Genomic DNA, 6,096 nt, shown 5'->3' on the forward strand with positions numbered 1-6,096 from the left:
AAACAATTTGAAAACATAACAGATTAACAGATCGGGTAATTTCGTTTTCACTATATTTTAGAATTGATATCAATATGTCTGCTAAACCCATTTTCACACTCTACTTTATTTTTGTGGCAAAATGTACAAAGACGTGAAGGGAACATTCTCAATATTTGACATAGACCTGAATTCAATCAAGTTGATCAGTAGTACCCAAACTGGGGTCGGCGGCCGTGAGTCATATCCGGCTAGCATATATAGTGTTACAAATGAACAGTGATAGGTAGAGGTCAACGTATGACCCCGGCGAGATGACACAGCAGCTAGTGTTCCCTGGAATCTACATGTACAAACAAAGACAGGATGTGACGTGTCCACACGTGTTGTTCCAGGGGACGAACAGATCTAAGTAGGGGGACAGTTACTAATGAACAGTGACAGATAAAGGTCACTACGTGTGACCCCGACTTGATGACACTGCAGCGAGTGTTTTCTGGAATCTACATGTATAAATAAAGACAGGGTGTGACGTTTCCTGACATGTTATTCCAGAGGATACTAGGAGTGTTTGTGCAACTTTGGACAAGCGATTAGGGACTCTTTATAAGCCAGAGAGTTAATGTGAAAGTCAGTCGTATGGAGTCGTGAGTGAGCCGTTACAGTCGATACAGACTATGTAAGACGTGTGCGGCTCTGTGGAAAAGAAATGTGTACGACTCGATGCAAGTTAACTAGGGTAGAGTTAACTGGAGTGGACTACTGTCGTTAAAGTCTATACAGCGAACTACAGTGGACTTGAGCCGTTACAGTCGATACAGTCGATGTAAGACGTGTGCGGCTCTGATTCGGTAGACTTGAGTGCGACTTGGTTCAGCTTTAGGAGACCTGGAGCGACACTGAGAAGTGTGTCGTTGGTCTGTTCTGTGGAATACGGCTCGATGCAAGTTGACAAGAGATGAATTGCAACGAAGTGAAGAGATGAATTGCAACGAAGTATAGCTAACTGTAAACTGACAGATATTGTACAGTCTTCTACGCTACATGTTACATTGACAAATTGTTAGGTTAATAGTCATTAAAGTTATATGAAACTGAAAGTTGAGTCGTCAAGTTCTTTGCAGTGTTTTTATTTGTGTGCCAACTAATACATCTAGCCAGAAAATTCAGAAATACGTAACAATATATATATATATATATATATATATATATATATATATATATATATATATGGCTCCTTCTTTCTAGGAAGACAATGGATGCGCCCAGATGAGTCACTGGCTTTGGGCAGAATCTGGAGTGACTGATCAAGCCAATTCTGGAGCGGCAGAGTTTGCCACAGTTCGTTCATGTATATTCATCTGTCCTAGGTCTAGTTAACAGGGCAGCTTTCTTTACCCTTCTCTTGACTGATGCAGCTACGTTTCTTTTGCACTCCGCGAAGTTCGTCCCAGCACGTACAGTCTGTCTCCATCCTGTCCGGTCATGGGCTATCTCCTCCCACATGCTTTGGTCGATGCCCGTAGTTCTCATGTCTCGCTTGCAGACATCTCTGTAGGTTAGTCTTGGGCGGCCCTTGGGTCTGACTCCCTCTGCAAGCTCAGAGTATAGGATGTCTCTAGGGATTCTTCCATCTGGATTCCTCCTACATTATGGAGATGAAGGTTGTCTACCATTTCTCATACTATTTTGTTTTCTAGTCATATTTCTTTATCGTCATGAGTCTGTCCGGTGAGCTTTGTATTAACATGTTGATGAATGTCTATTCATTGATACAAGACTTCTTGCATGCAAAGAAACGTTTGAGTCAAGTGCGGGAATTCCCTCTGAAAACGTGAGAAAGAGTTTCAGTCGCTTAGAACAGATGCTATACACTATGTCAGACCTATGAGTCCCTCTGGTGCATGGAATGACGAGAGGTTTGCTGGGGAATCGAATTCTGGGAGGCAGGAGTCAAATGGGTATCTATCTATATCTATCTATATATATATATATATATAAATATAATTCTCTTCATGGCTCAAGAGTTTAGACGAGAAGAAAAAGTAAAGAATAGATCACTCTTTTATTTCTGCGGATAGAGTTACCCCACGAAAAAACAAGAGGGAAGAGAACAAGTAGCATTCACCCGTTACTACAGGTGGCTGCCTGGTCGTGCGGTTTACGTGCTGGATTGTCATTTGAATTTATCGATAGTTTCGGGTTCAAACCCTGCCCACTTCCATCCCCCCTCGTCAACTCTGAAGGAACATCCGAAACGTGTAAAACATTTTAAAAACAAACATTTTACAAACACTAAATAGCAGCGCCGGACTTAACCATTGTGACAAAAAGTCATGGAAAGAGAACAAGTAATCTAATGTAAATATTCACCCGTCACTTAATAGCAGGGCCCGACTTAACTATTGCGGGGCCCTAGGCGAAAAGGATTTCGCGGGGCCAAGTTTGGGTAGGGATGCGGATAATAAGTGAAATTTAAGTGTTTGTATTTGAAAATAAATTCGTCTATGCATTTTATTCATTCTTTACTACGTACAGAATTACTTTACGAGCGATGAGTGTAGCAAAATCATACAGTATATTATAATAATTCTGTTTCCTACATAGATCACGCTAAATAGCAAGAATTACCAAATGTTTAAATCTATCTTAGAGAATTGTTGACCTCAAGTAATCCTTCATCAGTTTGAGGCGCGAGAAGCTTCTTTCACCAGATTACACAATTACGGCTAACGCATAATGCCGTTTTTATTTATCGCGCATATGGTTGGCGACACCCAAAATGACAATTTTGTCTATATATTTCCGTATATTTTAAGGACTTTTTCGTATATTTTGCAATTTCGGGAGATTTCCAGGAGCTCCTGGTAAATCGACAGGAGGGCGCGGGAAATCTGTTTTAAGTTATAAAATGGTTTAATTTAATAATTTATACACCTTGAATTAGCGCGGGTCCTATGAAAGCGGGTCCTATGAAAGTGCGGGTCCTATAAAAGTGCGGGGCCCACTGCGTTCGCATAGGTTGCATTGGCCTAAGGCCGGCCCTGCAAAATATCGGCGCATGCTACGGCGCCGGTCTACTAGTAAAAATTAATATAAAAACACAACCTAAGAAATGAAGACTCAGAGAGAGACACAAATACACATAGAGACACACAGAGACACACAGAGACACAGTTCTTATTCGTACAAGTGCTTCTTCTCTCCTAAGTGCAACTAGAGCAAGAAATTAGTTGCCTGAATCAGTCAAGAAAATCAGTCAAGAAAATCAGTCAAGAAAATCAGTCAAGAAATTCAGTCAAGAAAATCAGACAAGAAAATCAATGATCGGCGCGTTAAGCACAACTATATTAGTCCATGGGTACAGGTAGGACGTAGTTATTCACTATTTCTTTCATTTATAACATAAGACATGGGCGGAATTTCAGCGTGTACTTAAATCTAGACGTTGAGTTCAAGAACGAGAACACTAGATGATTGTCAGTCTTTTACTTTCAAACGTTCAGCACTCCAAGGAACAGTGTGTCGTTCCTTGTGTACTTGACATCTTTCTCTCGTATAGTCTCGTGGGGTTTTTACTGTATTGCCCAAATCTCTCGAGAATTGCTCAATTACGCTCTGAACCCTGGAATATTTCTGAAGATGAGAATTGCATGCACTGAGAAATCTACAAAGTCGTCATCATATTGATACGACTCTTTGCAAAACACTGGACAAAATGATCTAGCTGATTCAACTAGGGTTCTTAGCAGTGTGAGATTTTAATAAGGGTATTAAATAAAACTATCAATTACTTCATTGGCAACACGAAGAGTCTGACTGTCATTGGATTACTCAACCTGTCATAGACCAACTTGACTCTACTCTTTCTCATTCTGTAGTTCCTTTCAAGGTGTTCTAAAAAACAAACATCTTTTTAGATCCTCTTATGACCGAAGTATCACGGGTGATTTACAAGGAAAGATTAAGACTAAGACTGCTTTATTGATCCATATGGAAATTTGTTGTGTTTATAAGGGCTCTTTTCTCACATAATGACAATACAACAGAAGCATACAAAATATATTCAAGTGTTTTTTAGCGGCCCCCAAAAGGGTAAAATCCGCATTTAGTTTTCGTAAGTCTTTCTGTCCGTCCGTCCACACGTCCCGTTCAGATCACAGAGACAAGAAACGCTATTCAAAATTCGATATCATATTTTAAATCTTGCAATGTTCCAAAGCAACGGTTACTTTTTGTTTTCTGAAAGCGAACACTTTTATTTTATTAATTAAATATGTAAACAGTTGTTTTTTTTACATAAAAAAGAGAAAAACTTCAGAGGAGGTAAGATTTTATAATAGCCTGCAGATTAAGGGATTTGAAATCGAATCCCAACTTTTGCAGAAATAGTTAATTATTTACTTATTTTGTTTCTTTTCTAAAGGCAGCAGGGTAACACCCTAAACACCCCTCCCCTACACTTTATTTGAGATTGAAACTGATTTGCGCTGTACAAAACAATCGAAAAAAAAATCGAATTAATGATAGCAGTAAAATATTTAGCAGAAGTGGGAATATATTTTTTGAAGGTTTAAAATTAAAGTGACTCATACAGCGTATACACAAATTCATGGCTTGAATATTCCATCTCCATGGGCGGATCTGGTGGGGGCCGCATCTGACTTTGCGGGATCACAATCTTATGTCCAGATTTCTCGATACCAAATTGAATCTAATAGATTCTATATCAAGTCTTGTGCTTAAAGTAAAGAAATATTCACATCTGCTGCCTAATTTTACCTCCAAGTTCTGGTGAGCTCATTACAAAGACGGACACAATCTATTTGTTGTCAATGAATCACGAGGACAAGATAGGTGGAGAAAATCTCTCTCTCTCTCTCTTTCTCTCTCTCTCTCTTTCTCTCTCCTCCAAGAATTAAACTGATGGTATGAACAAATTTATGCGATGTCTGTCGTGCGCATCTTGTAGGGTATTTTCGTTTGAGCACCATAAGGTTTTATTAGTTCTGTTCCTAAGGATACGCTATATTGGTGTCATTGTTCTCTTGTTGTGCCTTGAGATGAGTCTCTTTGTGTTCTCTTGGTGTGCCTTGAGATGGAGTTATCTGTGTGGTGTTCTTCCCCAGTATTGGGTAAGTTAGTTTATTTTACTATCTTCTACATGTCGTAGATCTAAAGTAGTTTCTTTTATAATCGTGAGAATGGCGGTATCAAAGGAGTGTGTATTTTTCTTATCTAGGGACGCAGGCTTGGGACTCTGCTGGAGTCAAGTCTGAGTTGTAGGCTTGGTAGTTGACTAATGCCCGTGGCGTTGGGATGGGGTTGAGGCCAGATTGACTATGGCACTGAGATTAAGGTGTGCTATAGTCCTTTGAATGTAATCTGTAATTGCTATTGATATTTATTCATAACATATGCCTCACAATATCATATATATCATTAACTCATTAAACCTTTGTTGTTATATGTAATATTGTTATTCACTAGTATACGTTAATATTTGGTTTATTCGTTCCTAGATATTTATTGCATAAATTGATTACTAGACTGTTAAGGGTGCCCAGGCAGACGAGCCAAGGCTAAATTATAACCCCGGCATAAAGTTACTAAACACTGCTCAGGTGGAGAGCCCGGCGGAGTACATCATACCCTAGATGAGCGCGAGGACAAAACCCACCTGACAATACCGTACATTGCTTGCATTAAGATTAAAGACAGGGGACGTGAAATATCACTATAACACTTATTCACGGGTCAAAAGTTATGTTAGGTAAAAATTCTTAAAATGTGTCCCTTTTTTTAAAAAATAAAAAAAAAGAGAGTTCCAATATAAAACCTTGGAACAAATCAACGGGCGTAGCCGGTGTGTACTGCTAGTACTTACTATACATGATTAAAAAAATGATTGTTCTATCTCTCCATCTATTAAATCTCTTCCTGTGCTGAATGTTTAAAGAACGACAACGTGCTCACATAACCAGAGTGCATCATCTTGTATTTACACGAGGTTGAACAACTTCGCCTTTGCGAGATCTCAAGTGTAAACAAATAGAGAAAGCGTAGGAAGAAAATGTCACGTGATCAGAGGATCAAAGTGCCACTTTTGTCTTCCTA

The sequence above is a fragment of the Biomphalaria glabrata genome, chromosome 11, assembly GCF_947242115.1.
Source record: "Biomphalaria glabrata chromosome 11, xgBioGlab47.1, whole genome shotgun sequence".
Taxonomy (NCBI): Eukaryota; Metazoa; Mollusca; class Gastropoda; family Planorbidae; genus Biomphalaria; species Biomphalaria glabrata.